Here is a 16419-nt window from a genome sequence, read left to right on the forward strand (position 1 = left end):
CTTCTGAGCTCAATTGGGGACAGTCATGGGTGATGAATGTTTGCAACCTACTGCGAAGCCTCATACCGCAATATAAGGAACGTCAAATACTAAGAAAGGGCGGCCTATGAAAGAATTACTACTTTCAATAAGTACACTTAAACGGCTAATTGGGAATAGAAAAACTGTAAAAAGCCCTCTGAGAAAGCCCCCCTCTAACCTTTGATAGTAAGCTTTTCTGTAGTCTGCCTGTTGATGTATTTTCCGTTTGAACTGTGCACAACATGAAGAGACGGAACACTGGCGGCTTGTCACAATGCCCCCCGATGACATCACAATAGCGCTGCTGCCTAGAAAACAAGCTGCGCAGAAGAAGTTGTTCTTTGGGTGGGAGGGTGGGCTAGTGGAAGGAGGGGGCAATCTCTTTTTTTCCCGGGTGGTAGGGGGATGACAGGAGAAGGGAAGCGGGTGGTGAGAAAGGTACAGAGGGCAGGGTTTGGGGGCTGGGAAGGAAAGGGAAAAGATTAGGGTTTGGGGATGATGAAAGGGCTTTCTACGGGTAAGGATGGCAAAGGGTGGCAGTGACGGAAAGTCAGGCAACCTGTCCTGTCCGTCTTTTTGTATCGTGAATTGGAAAGACTGCAAGGGGGAGGGGAGTTGCTTGCGCCCTAAAGGAGGAGTTATTCAGATTCATTGCAGTGGGCGGCGGCTGCAAAACGCACCATTCTTCTTGTTTTTGCTCTGCAAAGCAGCCTTTTCAAGGGTTGGCTTGGGTGACAAAATGTCTTGTGTAGGCGTGGGTTTGTCTCCCTCTCGCTCTCTCTCCCTAAGATGTGTCCGGCATAGGCCAGGGTGCCACTCGAGGCCCAAACCAATTCTGGTTATCGCTTCTCGGCCTTTTGGCTAAGATCAAGTGTAGTATCTGTTCTTATCAGTTTAATATCTGATACGTCCCCTATCTGGGGACCATATATTAAATGGATTTTTAGAACAGGGAGATGGAAAAAGAGCTTGCTCTGTCCACTCCACGCATTGACCTGGTATTGCAGTACCTCCAGGAACGGTGCACCCCTTCTTAACCCAGTTTCCAAAAGCAGAACTCAATTCACCTGATTCATATTAGCCCGATTTAATGAATTGGAAGAAAGCATACGTCTTCATATGCACCTCAATTTGGCCCATTCACTTTTCACACTTCCTCCTTTTGTTTTTTATCTTTCACACTTTTGACTTTCTTTATTCATCCAAATAGCAAACTCATCACCACTCAACCTGACCAACTCGGCTATGTCCCCGTGCTGCAGTTCTCTGTCTTATCTAGATCATTTGCAATTGAATGGAATAGATCCCTTTTGGACAAAGTGGATTCACCTGCTGCTGCAGTGACCACAGGTGTGATAAGATCTAGAATTGGCATCTGGTGCGATCTCTCCGCTTCCACTCCAAAGAAAGTTACCTGTTTATTCCTATCATGCATTGGTTTTTGGGGTTTTCTTTGAGTAATGATGATCTCTTTAGTAGTCTGTTGGCGCCCTCTCCTGGAGGAATAGTTTGCTTGCTCTTGGACATTCTAAAAGAGAGGTCATGATAGACATTGAGCTTCTGAGCTCAATTGGGGACAGTCATGGGTGATGAATGTTTGCAACCTACTGCGAAGCCTCATACCGCAATATAAGGAACGTCAAATACTAAGAAAGGGCGGCCTATGAAAGAATTACTACTTTCAATAAGTACACTTAAACGGCTAATTGGGAATAGAAAAACTGTAAAAAGCCCTCTGAGAAAGCCCCCCTCTAACCTTTGATAGTAAGCTTTTCTGTAGTCTGCCTGTTGATGTATTTTCCGTTTGAACTGTGCACAACATGAAGAGACGGAACACTGGCGGCTTGTCACAATGCCCCCCGATGACATCACAATAGCGCTGCTGCCTAGAAAACAAGCTGCGCAGAAGAAGTTGTTCTTTGGGTGGGAGGGTGGGCTAGTGGAAGGAGGGGGCAATCTCTTTTTTTCCCGGGTGGTAGGGGGATGACAGGAGAAGGGAAGCGGGTGGTGAGAAAGGTACAGAGGGCAGGGTTTGGGGGCTGGGAAGGAAAGGGAAAAGATTAGGGTTTGGGGATGATGAAAGGGCTTTCTACGGGTAAGGATGGCAAAGGGTGGCAGTGACGGAAAGTCAGGCAACCTGTCCTGTCCGTCTTTTTGTATCGTGAATTGGAAAGACTGCAAGGGGGAGGGGAGTTGCTTGCGCCCTAAAGGAGGAGTTATTCAGATTCATTGCAGTGGGCGGCGGCTGCAAAACGCACCATTCTTCTTGTTTTTGCTCTGCAAAGCAGCCTTTTCAAGGGTTGGCTTGGGTGACAAAATGTCTTGTGTAGGCGTGGGTTTGTCTCCCTCTCGCTCTCTCTCCCTAAGATGTGTCCGGCATAGGCCAGGGTGCCACTCGAGGCCCAAACCAATTCTGGTTATCGCTTCTCGGCCTTTTGGCTAAGATCAAGTGTAGTATCTGTTCTTATCAGTTTAATATCTGATACGTCCCCTATCTGGGGACCATATATTAAATGGATTTTTAGAACAGGGAGATGGAAAAAGAGCTTGCTCTGTCCACTCCACGCATTGACCTGGTATTGCAGTACCTCCAGGAACGGTGCACCCCTTCTTAACCCAGTTTCCAAAAGCAGAACTCAATTCACCTGATTCATATTAGCCCGATTTAATGAATTGGAAGAAAGCATACGTCTTCATATGCACCTCAATTTGGCCCATTCACTTTTCACACTTCCTCCTTTTGTTTTTTATCTTTCACACTTTTGACTTTCTTTATTCATCCAAATAGCAAACTCATCACCACTCAACCTGACCAACTCGGCTATGTCCCCGTGCTGCAGTTCTCTGTCTTATCTAGATCATTTGCAATTGAATGGAATAGATCCCTTTTGGACAAAGTGGATTCACCTGCTGCTGCAGTGACCACAGGTGTGATAAGATCTAGAATTGGCATCTGGTGCGATCTCTCCGCTTCCACTCCAAAGAAAGTTACCTGTTTATTCCTATCATGCATTGGTTTTTGGGGTTTTCTTTGAGTAATGATGATCTCTTTAGTAGTCTGTTGGCGCCCTCTCCTGGAGGAATAGTTTGCTTGCTCTTGGACATTCTAAAAGAGAGGTCATGATAGACATTGAGCTTCTGAGCTCAATTGGGGACAGTCATGGGTGATGAATGTTTGCAACCTACTGCGAAGCCTCATACCGCAATATAAGGAACGTCAAATACTAAGAAAGGGCGGCCTATGAAAGAATTACTACTTTCAATAAGTACACTTAAACGGCTAATTGGGAATAGAAAAACTGTAAAAAGCCCTCTGAGAAAGCCCCCCTCTAACCTTTGATAGTAAGCTTTTCTGTAGTCTGCCTGTTGATGTATTTTCCGTTTGAACTGTGCACAACATGAAGAGACGGAACACTGGCGGCTTGTCACAATGCCCCCCGATGACATCACAATAGCGCTGCTGCCTAGAAAACAAGCTGCGCAGAAGAAGTTGTTCTTTGGGTGGGAGGGTGGGCTAGTGGAAGGAGGGGGCAATCTCTTTTTTTCCCGGGTGGTAGGGGGATGACAGGAGAAGGGAAGCGGGTGGTGAGAAAGGTACAGAGGGCAGGGTTTGGGGGCTGGGAAGGAAAGGGAAAAGATTAGGGTTTGGGGATGATGAAAGGGCTTTCTACGGGTAAGGATGGCAAAGGGTGGCAGTGACGGAAAGTCAGGCAACCTGTCCTGTCCGTCTTTTTGTATCGTGAATTGGAAAGACTGCAAGGGGGAGGGGAGTTGCTTGCGCCCTAAAGGAGGAGTTATTCAGATTCATTGCAGTGGGCGGCGGCTGCAAAACGCACCATTCTTCTTGTTTTTGCTCTGCAAAGCAGCCTTTTCAAGGGTTGGCTTGGGTGACAAAATGTCTTGTGTAGGCGTGGGTTTGTCTCCCTCTCGCTCTCTCTCCCTAAGATGTGTCCGGCATAGGCCAGGGTGCCACTCGAGGCCCAAACCAATTCTGGTTATCGCTTCTCGGCCTTTTGGCTAAGATCAAGTGTAGTATCGTTCGAAAAGGTGGTTTAAGGCTCCGGCCACCTTAGTACAATGATGCAATGCACACTGGAAGGTTGCACTTGTTAGTACTTTGGGAGGATAGTATATCCATCTAGAGGAAACCATGGCCCTACCAGGATTGAGGCTATTAGACTGAGTAAGTGTGGGGGTTATGGTGCAATGTGCCCCAGGAATGGACACCCTGGAGGGAGTCTGAACTTGCTAGGTTGGGACCCTGGTAAGCCTCAGACTCTGTCGCACGCCGCGCCTTGCCTATTCATACTTTCCAAGCATATTGCCCTATCCTGGCCTTCTGGCTAAGAAGGGAAATTTTTATAATCCCGGTCGGAAGTCCGGTCAGCTTTGGGCTGAGAAACCAACACCCGGTTGGAGGTCCGGTTAGCCTTGGGCTGAGAAACCAACACCCGGTTGGAGGTCCGGTCAGCCTTGGGCTGAGAAACCAACACCCGGTTGGAGGTCCGGTCAGCCTTGGGCTGAGAAACCAACACCGGTTGACGGTCCGGGCAGTCTCGGCTGCGAAACCAACGACTAGTAGCTCCCTACTCCACTTGGGTAAGATGCCTCGGTGGACGCTGGGAGCAACAACAAGGCTCAACCAGGCTTCGGCTTGGGGGAGCACCGAAGATCCCTGACCCTCGCTGTGGCCTTCTGGCTCGGAGGGACGGGGTTGATTTTTGGGGATCCTCTTCTCACGGAGGGGTCCACACGAATCCTAGCCTTTGCACTGTTTTTGGTGTGACTTCGGTCATGCATTTTTGCGGTGCTTTGGAAAGCTTCATTAAATCAAAATCTGTTCTTATCAGTTTAATATCTGATACGTCCCCTATCTGGGGACCATATATTAAATGGATTTTTAGAACAGGGAGATGGAAAAAGAGCTTGCTCTGTCCACTCCACGCATTGACCTGGTATTGCAGTACCTCCAGGAACGGTGCACCCCTTCTTAACCCAGTTTCCAAAAGCAGAACTCAATTCACCTGATTCATATTAGCCCGATTTAATGAATTGGAAGAAAGCATACGTCTTCATATGCACCTCAATTTGGCCCATTCACTTTTCACACTTCCTCCTTTTGTTTTTTATCTTTCACACTTTTGACTTTCTTTATTCATCCAAATAGCAAACTCATCACCACTCAACCTGACCAACTCGGCTATGTCCCCGTGCTGCAGTTCTCTGTCTTATCTAGATCATTTGCAATTGAATGGAATAGATCCCTTTTGGACAAAGTGGATTCACCTGCTGCTGCAGTGACCACAGGTGTGATAAGATCTAGAATTGGCATCTGGTGCGATCTCTCCGCTTCCACTCCAAAGAAAGTTACCTGTTTATTCCTATCATGCATTGGTTTTTGGGGTTTTCTTTGAGTAATGATGATCTCTTTAGTAGTCTGTTGGCGCCCTCTCCTGGAGGAATAGTTTGCTTGCTCTTGGACATTCTAAAAGAGAGGTCATGATAGACATTGAGCTTCTGAGCTCAATTGGGGACAGTCATGGGTGATGAATGTTTGCAACCTACTGCGAAGCCTCATACCGCAATATAAGGAACGTCAAATACTAAGAAAGGGCGGCCTATGAAAGAATTACTACTTTCAATAAGTACACTTAAACGGCTAATTGGGAATAGAAAAACTGTAAAAAGCCCTCTGAGAAAGCCCCCCTCTAACCTTTGATAGTAAGCTTTTCTGTAGTCTGCCTGTTGATGTATTTTCCGTTTGAACTGTGCACAACATGAAGAGACGGAACACTGGCGGCTTGTCACAATGCCCCCCGATGACATCACAATAGCGCTGCTGCCTAGAAAACAAGCTGCGCAGAAGAAGTTGTTCTTTGGGTGGGAGGGTGGGCTAGTGGAAGGAGGGGGCAATCTCTTTTTTTCCCGGGTGGTAGGGGGATGACAGGAGAAGGGAAGCGGGTGGTGAGAAAGGTACAGAGGGCAGGGTTTGGGGGCTGGGAAGGAAAGGGAAAAGATTAGGGTTTGGAGATGATGAAAGGGCTTTCTACGGGTAAGGATGGCAAAGGGTGGCAGTGACGGAAAGTCAGGCAACCTGTCCTGTCCGTCTTTTTGTATCGTGAATTGGAAAGACTGCAAGGGGGAGGGGAGTTGCTTGCGCCCTAAAGGAGGAGTTATTCAGATTCATTGCAGTGGGCGGCGGCTGCAAAACGCACCATTCTTCTTGTTTTTGCTCTGCAAAGCAGCCTTTTCAAGGGTTGGCTTGGGTGACAAAATGTCTTGTGTAGGCGTGGGTTTGTCTCCCTCTCGCTCTCTCTCCCTAAGATGTGTCCGGCATAGGCCAGGGTGCCACTCGAGGCCCAAACCAATTCTGGTTATCGCTTCTCGGCCTTTTGGCTAAGATCAAGTGTAGTATCTGTTCTTATCAGTTTAATATCTGATACGTCCCCTATCTGGGGACCATATATTAAATGGATTTTTAGAACAGGGAGATGGAAAAAGAGCTTGCTCTGTCCACTCCACGCATTGACCTGGTATTGCAGTACCTCCAGGAACGGTGCACCCCTTCTTAACCCAGTTTCCAAAAGCAGAACTCAATTCACCTGATTCATATTAGCCCGATTTAATGAATTGGAAGAAAGCATACGTCTTCATATGCACCTCAATTTGGCCCATTCACTTTTCACACTTCCTCCTTTTGTTTTTTATCTTTCACACTTTTGACTTTCTTTATTCATCCAAATAGCAAACTCATCACCACTCAACCTGACCAACTCGGCTATGTCCCCGTGCTGCAGTTCTCTGTCTTATCTAGATCATTTGCAATTGAATGGAATAGATCCCTTTTGGACAAAGTGGATTCACCTGCTGCTGCAGTGACCACAGGTGTGATAAGATCTAGAATTGGCATCTGGTGCGATCTCTCCGCTTCCACTCCAAAGAAAGTTACCTGTTTATTCCTATCATGCATTGGTTTTTGGGGTTTTCTTTGAGTAATGATGATCTCTTTAGTAGTCTGTTGGCGCCCTCTCCTGGAGGAATAGTTTGCTTGCTCTTGGACATTCTAAAAGAGAGGTCATGATAGACATTGAGCTTCTGAGCTCAATTGGGGACAGTCATGGGTGATGAATGTTTGCAACCTACTGCGAAGCCTCATACCGCAATATAAGGAACGTCAAATACTAAGAAAGGGCGGCCTATGAAAGAATTACTACTTTCAATAAGTACACTTAAACGGCTAATTGGGAATAGAAAAACTGTAAAAAGCCCTCTGAGAAAGCCCCCCTCTAACCTTTGATAGTAAGCTTTTCTGTAGTCTGCCTGTTGATGTATTTTCCGTTTGAACTGTGCACAACATGAAGAGACGGAACACTGGCGGCTTGTCACAATGCCCCCCGATGACATCACAATAGCGCTGCTGCCTAGAAAACAAGCTGCGCAGAAGAAGTTGTTCTTTGGGTGGGAGGGTGGGCTAGTGGAAGGAGGGGGCAATCTCTTTTTTTCCCGGGTGGTAGGGGGATGACAGGAGAAGGGAAGCGGGTGGTGAGAAAGGTACAGAGGGCAGGGTTTGGGGGCTGGGAAGGAAAGGGAAAAGATTAGGGTTTGGGGATGATGAAAGGGCTTTCTACGGGTAAGGATGGCAAAGGGTGGCAGTGACGGAAAGTCAGGCAACCTGTCCTGTCCGTCTTTTTGTATCGTGAATTGGAAAGACTGCAAGGGGGAGGGGAGTTGCTTGCGCCCTAAAGGAGGAGTTATTCAGATTCATTGCAGTGGGCGGCGGCTGCAAAACGCACCATTCTTCTTGTTTTTGCTCTGCAAAGCAGCCTTTTCAAGGGTTGGCTTGGGTGACAAAATGTCTTGTGTAGGCGTGGGTTTGTCTCCCTCTCGCTCTCTCTCCCTAAGATGTGTCCGGCATAGGCCAGGGTGCCACTCGAGGCCCAAACCAATTCTGGTTATCGCTTCTCGGCCTTTTGGCTAAGATCAAGTGTAGTATCTGTTCTTATCAGTTTAATATCTGATACGTCCCCTATCTGGGGACCATATATTAAATGGATTTTTAGAACAGGGAGATGGAAAAAGAGCTTGCTCTGTCCACTCCACGCATTGACCTGGTATTGCAGTACCTCCAGGAACGGTGCACCCCTTCTTAACCCAGTTTCCAAAAGCAGAACTCAATTCACCTGATTCATATTAGCCCGATTTAATGAATTGGAAGAAAGCATACGTCTTCATATGCACCTCAATTTGGCCCATTCACTTTTCACACTTCCTCCTTTTGTTTTTTATCTTTCACACTTTTGACTTTCTTTATTCATCCAAATAGCAAACTCATCACCACTCAACCTGACCAACTCGGCTATGTCCCCGTGCTGCAGTTCTCTGTCTTATCTAGATCATTTGCAATTGAATGGAATAGATCCCTTTTGGACAAAGTGGATTCACCTGCTGCTGCAGTGACCACAGGTGTGATAAGATCTAGAATTGGCATCTGGTGCGATCTCTCCGCTTCCACTCCAAAGAAAGTTACCTGTTTATTCCTATCATGCATTGGTTTTTGGGGTTTTCTTTGAGTAATGATGATCTCTTTAGTAGTCTGTTGGCGCCCTCTCCTGGAGGAATAGTTTGCTTGCTCTTGGACATTCTAAAAGAGAGGTCATGATAGACATTGAGCTTCTGAGCTCAATTGGGGACAGTCATGGGTGATGAATGTTTGCAACCTACTGCGAAGCCTCATACCGCAATATAAGGAACGTCAAATACTAAGAAAGGGCGGCCTATGAAAGAATTACTACTTTCAATAAGTACACTTAAACGGCTAATTGGGAATAGAAAAACTGTAAAAAGCCCTCTGAGAAAGCCCCCCTCTAACCTTTGATAGTAAGCTTTTCTGTAGTCTGCCTGTTGATGTATTTTCCGTTTGAACTGTGCACAACATGAAGAGACGGAACACTGGCGGCTTGTCACAATGCCCCCCGATGACATCACAATAGCGCTGCTGCCTAGAAAACAAGCTGCGCAGAAGAAGTTGTTCTTTGGGTGGGAGGGTGGGCTAGTGGAAGGAGGGGGCAATCTCTTTTTTTCCCGGGTGGTAGGGGGATGACAGGAGAAGGGAAGCGGGTGGTGAGAAAGGTACAGAGGGCAGGGTTTGGGGGCTGGGAAGGAAAGGGAAAAGATTAGGGTTTGGGGATGATGAAAGGGCTTTCTACGGGTAAGGATGGCAAAGGGTGGCAGTGACGGAAAGTCAGGCAACCTGTCCTGTCCGTCTTTTTGTATCGTGAATTGGAAAGACTGCAAGGGGGAGGGGAGTTGCTTGCGCCCTAAAGGAGGAGTTATTCAGATTCATTGCAGTGGGCGGCGGCTGCAAAACGCACCATTCTTCTTGTTTTTGCTCTGCAAAGCAGCCTTTTCAAGGGTTGGCTTGGGTGACAAAATGTCTTGTGTAGGCGTGGGTTTGTCTCCCTCTCGCTCTCTCTCCCTAAGATGTGTCCGGCATAGGCCAGGGTGCCACTCGAGGCCCAAACCAATTCTGGTTATCGCTTCTCGGCCTTTTGGCTAAGATCAAGTGTAGTATCTGTTCTTATCAGTTTAATATCTGATACGTCCCCTATCTGGGGACCATATATTAAATGGATTTTTAGAACAGGGAGATGGAAAAAGAGCTTGCTCTGTCCACTCCACGCATTGACCTGGTATTGCAGTACCTCCAGGAACGGTGCACCCCTTCTTAACCCAGTTTCCAAAAGCAGAACTCAATTCACCTGATTCATATTAGCCCGATTTAATGAATTGGAAGAAAGCATACGTCTTCATATGCACCTCAATTTGGCCCATTCACTTTTCACACTTCCTCCTTTTGTTTTTTATCTTTCACACTTTTGACTTTCTTTATTCATCCAAATAGCAAACTCATCACCACTCAACCTGACCAACTCGGCTATGTCCCCGTGCTGCAGTTCTCTGTCTTATCTAGATCATTTGCAATTGAATGGAATAGATCCCTTTTGGACAAAGTGGATTCACCTGCTGCTGCAGTGACCACAGGTGTGATAAGATCTAGAATTGGCATCTGGTGCGATCTCTCCGCTTCCACTCCAAAGAAAGTTACCTGTTTATTCCTATCATGCATTGGTTTTTGGGGTTTTCTTTGAGTAATGATGATCTCTTTAGTAGTCTGTTGGCGCCCTCTCCTGGAGGAATAGTTTGCTTGCTCTTGGACATTCTAAAAGAGAGGTCATGATAGACATTGAGCTTCTGAGCTCAATTGGGGACAGTCATGGGTGATGAATGTTTGCAACCTACTGCGAAGCCTCATACCGCAATATAAGGAACGTCAAATACTAAGAAAGGGCGGCCTATGAAAGAATTACTACTTTCAATAAGTACACTTAAACGGCTAATTGGGAATAGAAAAACTGTAAAAAGCCCTCTGAGAAAGCCCCCCTCTAACCTTTGATAGTAAGCTTTTCTGTAGTCTGCCTGTTGATGTATTTTCCGTTTGAACTGTGCACAACATGAAGAGACGGAACACTGGCGGCTTGTCACAATGCCCCCCGATGACATCACAATAGCGCTGCTGCCTAGAAAACAAGCTGCGCAGAAGAAGTTGTTCTTTGGGTGGGAGGGTGGGCTAGTGGAAGGAGGGGGCAATCTCTTTTTTTCCCGGGTGGTAGGGGGATGACAGGAGAAGGGAAGCGGGTGGTGAGAAAGGTACAGAGGGCAGGGTTTGGGGGCTGGGAAGGAAAGGGAAAAGATTAGGGTTTGGGGATGATGAAAGGGCTTTCTACGGGTAAGGATGGCAAAGGGTGGCAGTGACGGAAAGTCAGGCAACCTGTCCTGTCCGTCTTTTTGTATCGTGAATTGGAAAGACTGCAAGGGGGAGGGGAGTTGCTTGCGCCCTAAAGGAGGAGTTATTCAGATTCATTGCAGTGGGCGGCGGCTGAAAAACGCACCATTCTTCTTGTTTTTGCTCTGCAAAGCAGCCTTTTCAAGGGTTGGCTTGGGTGACAAAATGTCTTGTGTAGGCGTGGGTTTGTCTCCCTCTCGCTCTCTCTCCCTAAGATGTGTCCGGCATAGGCCAGGGTGCCACTCGAGGCCCAAACCAATTCTGGTTATCGCTTCTCGGCCTTTTGGCTAAGATCAAGTGTAGTATCTGTTCTTATCAGTTTAATATCTGATACGTCCCCTATCTGGGGACCATATATTAAATGGATTTTTAGAACAGGGAGATGGAAAAAGAGCTTGCTCTGTCCACTCCACGCATTGACCTGGTATTGCAGTACCTCCAGGAACGGTGCACCCCTTCTTAACCCAGTTTCCAAAAGCAGAACTCAATTCACCTGATTCATATTAGCCCGATTTAATGAATTGGAAGAAAGCATACGTCTTCATATGCACCTCAATTTGGCCCATTCACTTTTCACACTTCCTCCTTTTGTTTTTTATCTTTCACACTTTTGACTTTCTTTATTCATCCAAATAGCAAACTCATCACCACTCAACCTGACCAACTCGGCTATGTCCCCGTGCTGCAGTTCTCTGTCTTATCTAGATCATTTGCAATTGAATGGAATAGATCCCTTTTGGACAAAGTGGATTCACCTGCTGCTGCAGTGACCACAGGTGTGATAAGATCTAGAATTGGCATCTGGTGCGATCTCTCCGCTTCCACTCCAAAGAAAGTTACCTGTTTATTCCTATCATGCATTGGTTTTTGGGGTTTTCTTTGAGTAATGATGATCTCTTTAGTAGTCTGTTGGCGCCCTCTCCTGGAGGAATAGTTTGCTTGCTCTTGGACATTCTAAAAGAGAGGTCATGATAGACATTGAGCTTCTGAGCTCAATTGGGGACAGTCATGGGTGATGAATGTTTGCAACCTACTGCGAAGCCTCATACCGCAATATAAGGAACGTCAAATACTAAGAAAGGGCGGCCTATGAAAGAATTACTACTTTCAATAAGTACACTTAAACGGCTAATTGGGAATAGAAAAACTGTAAAAAGCCCTCTGAGAAAGCCCCCCTCTAACCTTTGATAGTAAGCTTTTCTGTAGTCTGCCTGTTGATGTATTTTCCGTTTGAACTGTGCACAACATGAAGAGACGGAACACTGGCGGCTTGTCACAATGCCCCCCGATGACATCACAATAGCGCTGCTGCCTAGAAAACAAGCTGCGCAGAAGAAGTTGTTCTTTGGGTGGGAGGGTGGGCTAGTGGAAGGAGGGGGCAATCTCTTTTTTTCCCGGGTGGTAGGGGGATGACAGGAGAAGGGAAGCGGGTGGTGAGAAAGGTACAGAGGGCAGGGTTTGGGGGCTGGGAAGGAAAGGGAAAAGATTAGGGTTTGGGGATGATGAAAGGGCTTTCTACGGGTAAGGATGGCAAAGGGTGGCAGTGACGGAAAGTCAGGCAACCTGTCCTGTCCGTCTTTTTGTATCGTGAATTGGAAAGACTGCAAGGGGGAGGGGAGTTGCTTGCGCCCTAAAGGAGGAGTTATTCAGATTCATTGCAGTGGGCGGCGGCTGCAAAACGCACCATTCTTCTTGTTTTTGCTCTGCAAAGCAGCCTTTTCAAGGGTTGGCTTGGGTGACAAAATGTCTTGTGTAGGCGTGGGTTTGTCTCCCTCTCGCTCTCTCTCCCTAAGATGTGTCCGGCATAGGCCAGGGTGCCACTCGAGGCCCAAACCAATTCTGGTTATCGCTTCTCGGCCTTTTGGCTAAGATCAAGTGTAGTATCTGTTTGGCTAAGATCAAGTGTAGTATCGTTCGAAAAGGTGGTTTAAGGCTCCGGCCACCTTAGTACAATGATGCAATGCACACTGGAAGGTTGCGCTTGTTAGTACTTTGGGAGGATAGTATATCCATCTAGAGGAAACCATGGCCCTACCAGGATCGAGGCTATTAGACTGAGTAAGTGTGGGGGCTATGGTGCAATGTGCCCCAGGATTGACGACCCTGGAGTGAGTCTGAGCTTGCTGGCTTGGGACCCCGGCGAGCCTTGGGCTCTGTAGCACACCGTACCTTGCCCTTTCATACTTTCTGAGCATATTGCTCTATCCCGGCCTTCTGGCTAGGAAGGTAAATTTTTATAATCATGGTCGGAGGTCCGTTCAGCTTTGGGCTGAGAAACCAACACCCGGTTGGAGGTCCGGGTCAGCTTTGGCTGAGAAACCAACACCCGGTTGGAGGTCCGGGTCAGCTTCGGCTGAGAAACCAACACCCGGTTGGAGGTCCGGGTCAGCTTCGGCTGAGAAACCAACACCCGGTTGGAGGTCCGGGTCAGCTTCGGCTGAGAAACCAACACCCGGTTGGAGGTCCGGTTAGCCTTGGGCTGAGAAACCAACACCGGTTGACGGTCCGGGCAGTTTCGGCTGCGAAACCAACAACTAGTAGCTCTCTACTCCACTTGGGTAAGATGCCTGGATGGACGCTGGGAGCAACGACAAGGCTCAACCAGGCTTCGGCTTGGGGGAGCACCGAAGATCCCTGACCCTTGCTGTGGCCTTCTGGCTCGGAGGGACGGGGTTGATTTTTGGGGACCCTCTCCTCACGGAGGGGTCCACACGAATCCTAGCCTTTGCACTGTTTTTGGTGTGACTTCGGTCATGCATTTTTTGCGGTGCTTTGGAAAGCTTCATTAAATCAAAATCTGTTCTTATCAGTTTAATATCTGATACGTCCCCTATCTGGGGACCATATATTAAATGGATTTTTAGAACAGGGAGATGGAAAAAGAGCTTGCTCTGTCCACTCCACGCATTGACCTGGTATTGCAGTACCTCCAGGAACGGTGCACCCCTTCTTAGCCCAGTTTCCAAAAGCAGAACTCAATTCACCTGATTCATATTAGCCCGATTTAATGAATTGGAAGAAAGCATACGTCTTCATATGCACCTCAATTTGGCCCATTCACTTTTCACACTTCCTCCTTTTGTTTTTTATCTTTCACACTTTTGACTTTCTTTATTCATCCAAATAGCAAACTCATCACCACTCAACCTGACCAACTCGGCTATGTCCCCGTGCTGCAGTTCTCTGTCTTATCTAGATCATTTGCAATTGAATGGAATAGATCCCTTTTGGACAAAGTGGATTCACCTGCTACTGCAGTGACCACAGGTGTTATAAGATCTAGAATTGGCATCTGGTGCGATCTCTCCGCTTCCACTCCAAAGAAAGTTACCTGTTTATTCCTATCATGCATTGGTTTTTGGGGTTTTCTTTGAGTAATGATGATCTCTTTAGTAGTCTGTTGGCGCCCTCTCCTGGAGGAATAGTTTGCTTGCTCTTGGACATTCTAAAAGAGAGGTCATGATAGACATTGAGCTTCTGAGCTCAATTGGGGACAGTCATGGGTGATGAATGTTTGCAACCTACTGCGAAGCCTCATACCGCAATATAAGGAACGTCAAATACTAAGAAAGGGCGGCCTATGAAAGAATTACTACTTTCAATAAGTACACTTAAACGGCTAATTGGGAATAGAAAAACTGTAAAAAGCCCTCTGAGAAAGCCCCCCTCTAACCTTTGATAGTAAGCTTTTCTGTAGTCTGCCTGTTGATGTATTTTCCGTTTGAACTGTGCACAACATGAAGAGACGGAACACTGGCGGCTTGTCACAATGCCCCCCGATGACATCACAATAGCGCTGCTGCCTAGAAAACAAGCTGCGCAGAAGAAGTTGTTCTTTGGGTGGGAGGGTGGGCTAGTGGAAGGAGGGGGCAATCTCTTTTTTTCCCGGGTGGTAGGGGGATGACAGGAGAAGGGAAGCGGGTGGTGAGAAAGGTACAGAGGGCAGGGTTTGGGGGCTGGGAAGGAAAGGGAAAAGATTAGGGTTTGGGGATGATGAAAGGGCTTTCTACGGGTAAGGATGGCAAAGGGTGGCAGTGACGGAAAGTCAGGCAACCTGTCCTGTCCGTCTTTTTGTATCGTGAATTGGAAAGACTGCAAGGGGGAGGGGAGTTGCTTGCGCCCTAAAGGAGGAGTTATTCAGATTCATTGCAGTGGGCGGCGGCTGCAAAACGCACCATTCTTCTTGTTTTTGCTCTGCAAAGCAGCCTTTTCAAGGGTTGGCTTGGGTGACAAAATGTCTTGTGTAGGCGTGGGTTTGTCTCCCTCTCGCTCTCTCTCCCTAAGATGTGTCCGGCATAGGCCAGGGTGCCACTCGAGGCCCAAACCAATTCTGGTTATCGCTTCTCGGCCTTTTGGCTAAGATCAAGTGTAGTATCTGTTCGAAAAGGTGGTTTAAGGCTCCGGCCACCTTAGTACAATGATGCAATGCACACTGGAAGGTTGCGCTTGTTAGTACTTTGGGAGGATAGTATATCCATCTAGAGGAAACCATGGCCCTACCAGGATCGAGGCTATTAGACTGAGTAAGTGTGGGGGCTATGGTGCAATGTGCCCCAGGATTGACGACCCTGGAGTGAGTCTGAGCTTGCTGGCTTGGGACCCCGGCGAGCCTTGGGCTCTGTAGCACACCGTACCTTGCCTTTTCATACTTTCTGAGCATATTGCTCTATCCCGGCCTTCTGGCTAGGAAGGGAAATTTTTATAATCATGGTCGGAGGTCCGTTCAGCTTTGGGCTGAGAAACCAACACCCGGTTGGAGGTCTGGGTCAGCTTTGGCTGAGAAACCAACACCCGGTTGGAGGTCCGGGTCAGCTTCGGCTGAGAAACCAACACCCGGTTGGAGGTCCGGGTCAGCTTCGGCTGAGAAACCAACACCCGGTTGGAGGTCCGGGTCAGCTTCGGCTGAGAAACCAACACCCGGTTGGAGGTCCGGTTAGCCTTGGGCTGAGAAACCAACACCGGTTGACGGTCCGGGCAGTTTCGGCTGCGAAACCAACAACTAGTAGCTCTCTACTCCACTTGGGTAAGATGCCTGGGTGGACGCTGGGAGCAACGACAAGGCTCAACCAGGCTTCGGCTTGGGGGAGCACCGAAGATCCCTGACCCTTGCTGTGGCCTTCTGGCTCGGAGGGACGGGGTTGATTTTTGGGGACCCTCTCCTCACGGAGGGGTCCACACGAATCCTAGCCTTTGCACTGTTTTTGGTGTGACTTTGGTCATGCATTTTTTGCGGTGCTTTGGAAAGCTTCATTAAATCAAAAAATCTGTTCTTATCAGTTTAATATCTGATACGTCCCCTATCTGGGGACCATATATTAAATGGATTTTTAGAACAGGGAGATGGAAAAAGAGCTTGCTCTGTCCACTCCACGCATTGACCTGGTATTGCAGTACCTCCAGGAACGGTGCACCCCTTCTTAACCCAGTTTCCAAAAGCAGAACTCAATTCACCTGATTCATATTAGCCCGATTTAATGAATTGGAAGAAAGCATACGTCTTCATATGCACCTCAATTTGGCCCATTCACTTTTCACACTTCCTCCTTTTGTTTTTT

General features: G+C 47.6%; 9 non-coding genes and 3 pseudogenes across 9 annotated transcripts; all 12 read left to right on the forward strand.

Annotated features, from left to right (window-relative positions):
• Positions 1-862: 862 nt before the first annotated feature.
• LOC142265770 (U2 spliceosomal RNA) lies at positions 863-1053 on the forward strand. Its single transcript, XR_012732005.1, has one exon. It is a non-coding gene; the product is annotated as a U2 spliceosomal RNA (small nuclear RNA).
• A 1387-nt stretch (positions 1054-2440) lies between these two features.
• Positions 2441-2631, forward strand: LOC142265782 (U2 spliceosomal RNA). The gene has a single exon (XR_012732012.1). It is a non-coding gene; the product is annotated as a U2 spliceosomal RNA (small nuclear RNA).
• Positions 2632-4018: 1387 nt separating this feature from the next.
• Positions 4019-4160, forward strand: LOC142265783 (U2 spliceosomal RNA; annotated as a pseudogene).
• A 655-nt stretch (positions 4161-4815) lies between these two features.
• Positions 4816-5010, forward strand: LOC142265771 (U2 spliceosomal RNA). The gene has a single exon (XR_012732006.1). It is a non-coding gene; the product is annotated as a U2 spliceosomal RNA (small nuclear RNA).
• A 1387-nt stretch (positions 5011-6397) lies between these two features.
• LOC142265784 (U2 spliceosomal RNA) lies at positions 6398-6588 on the forward strand. Its single transcript, XR_012732013.1, has one exon. It is a non-coding gene; the product is annotated as a U2 spliceosomal RNA (small nuclear RNA).
• Positions 6589-7975: 1387 nt separating this feature from the next.
• LOC142265785 (U2 spliceosomal RNA) lies at positions 7976-8166 on the forward strand. The gene has a single exon (XR_012732014.1). It is a non-coding gene; the product is annotated as a U2 spliceosomal RNA (small nuclear RNA).
• A 1387-nt stretch (positions 8167-9553) lies between these two features.
• On the forward strand, positions 9554-9744 carry LOC142265787 (U2 spliceosomal RNA). The gene has a single exon (XR_012732015.1). It is a non-coding gene; the product is annotated as a U2 spliceosomal RNA (small nuclear RNA).
• A 1387-nt stretch (positions 9745-11131) lies between these two features.
• On the forward strand, positions 11132-11322 carry LOC142265788 (U2 spliceosomal RNA). The gene has a single exon (XR_012732016.1). It is a non-coding gene; the product is annotated as a U2 spliceosomal RNA (small nuclear RNA).
• A 1387-nt stretch (positions 11323-12709) lies between these two features.
• On the forward strand, positions 12710-12857 carry LOC142265778 (U2 spliceosomal RNA; annotated as a pseudogene).
• A 760-nt stretch (positions 12858-13617) lies between these two features.
• On the forward strand, positions 13618-13813 carry LOC142265775 (U2 spliceosomal RNA). Its single transcript, XR_012732010.1, has one exon. It is a non-coding gene; the product is annotated as a U2 spliceosomal RNA (small nuclear RNA).
• A 1387-nt stretch (positions 13814-15200) lies between these two features.
• Positions 15201-15343, forward strand: LOC142265779 (U2 spliceosomal RNA; annotated as a pseudogene).
• A 739-nt stretch (positions 15344-16082) lies between these two features.
• LOC142265773 (U2 spliceosomal RNA) lies at positions 16083-16280 on the forward strand. The gene has a single exon (XR_012732008.1). It is a non-coding gene; the product is annotated as a U2 spliceosomal RNA (small nuclear RNA).
• Positions 16281-16419: the final 139 nt, after the last annotated feature.

This window comes from Anomaloglossus baeobatrachus, unplaced genomic scaffold, assembly GCF_048569485.1.
Source record: "Anomaloglossus baeobatrachus isolate aAnoBae1 unplaced genomic scaffold, aAnoBae1.hap1 Scaffold_2776, whole genome shotgun sequence".
In the NCBI taxonomy this organism is placed as follows: domain Eukaryota; kingdom Metazoa; phylum Chordata; class Amphibia; order Anura; family Aromobatidae; genus Anomaloglossus; species Anomaloglossus baeobatrachus.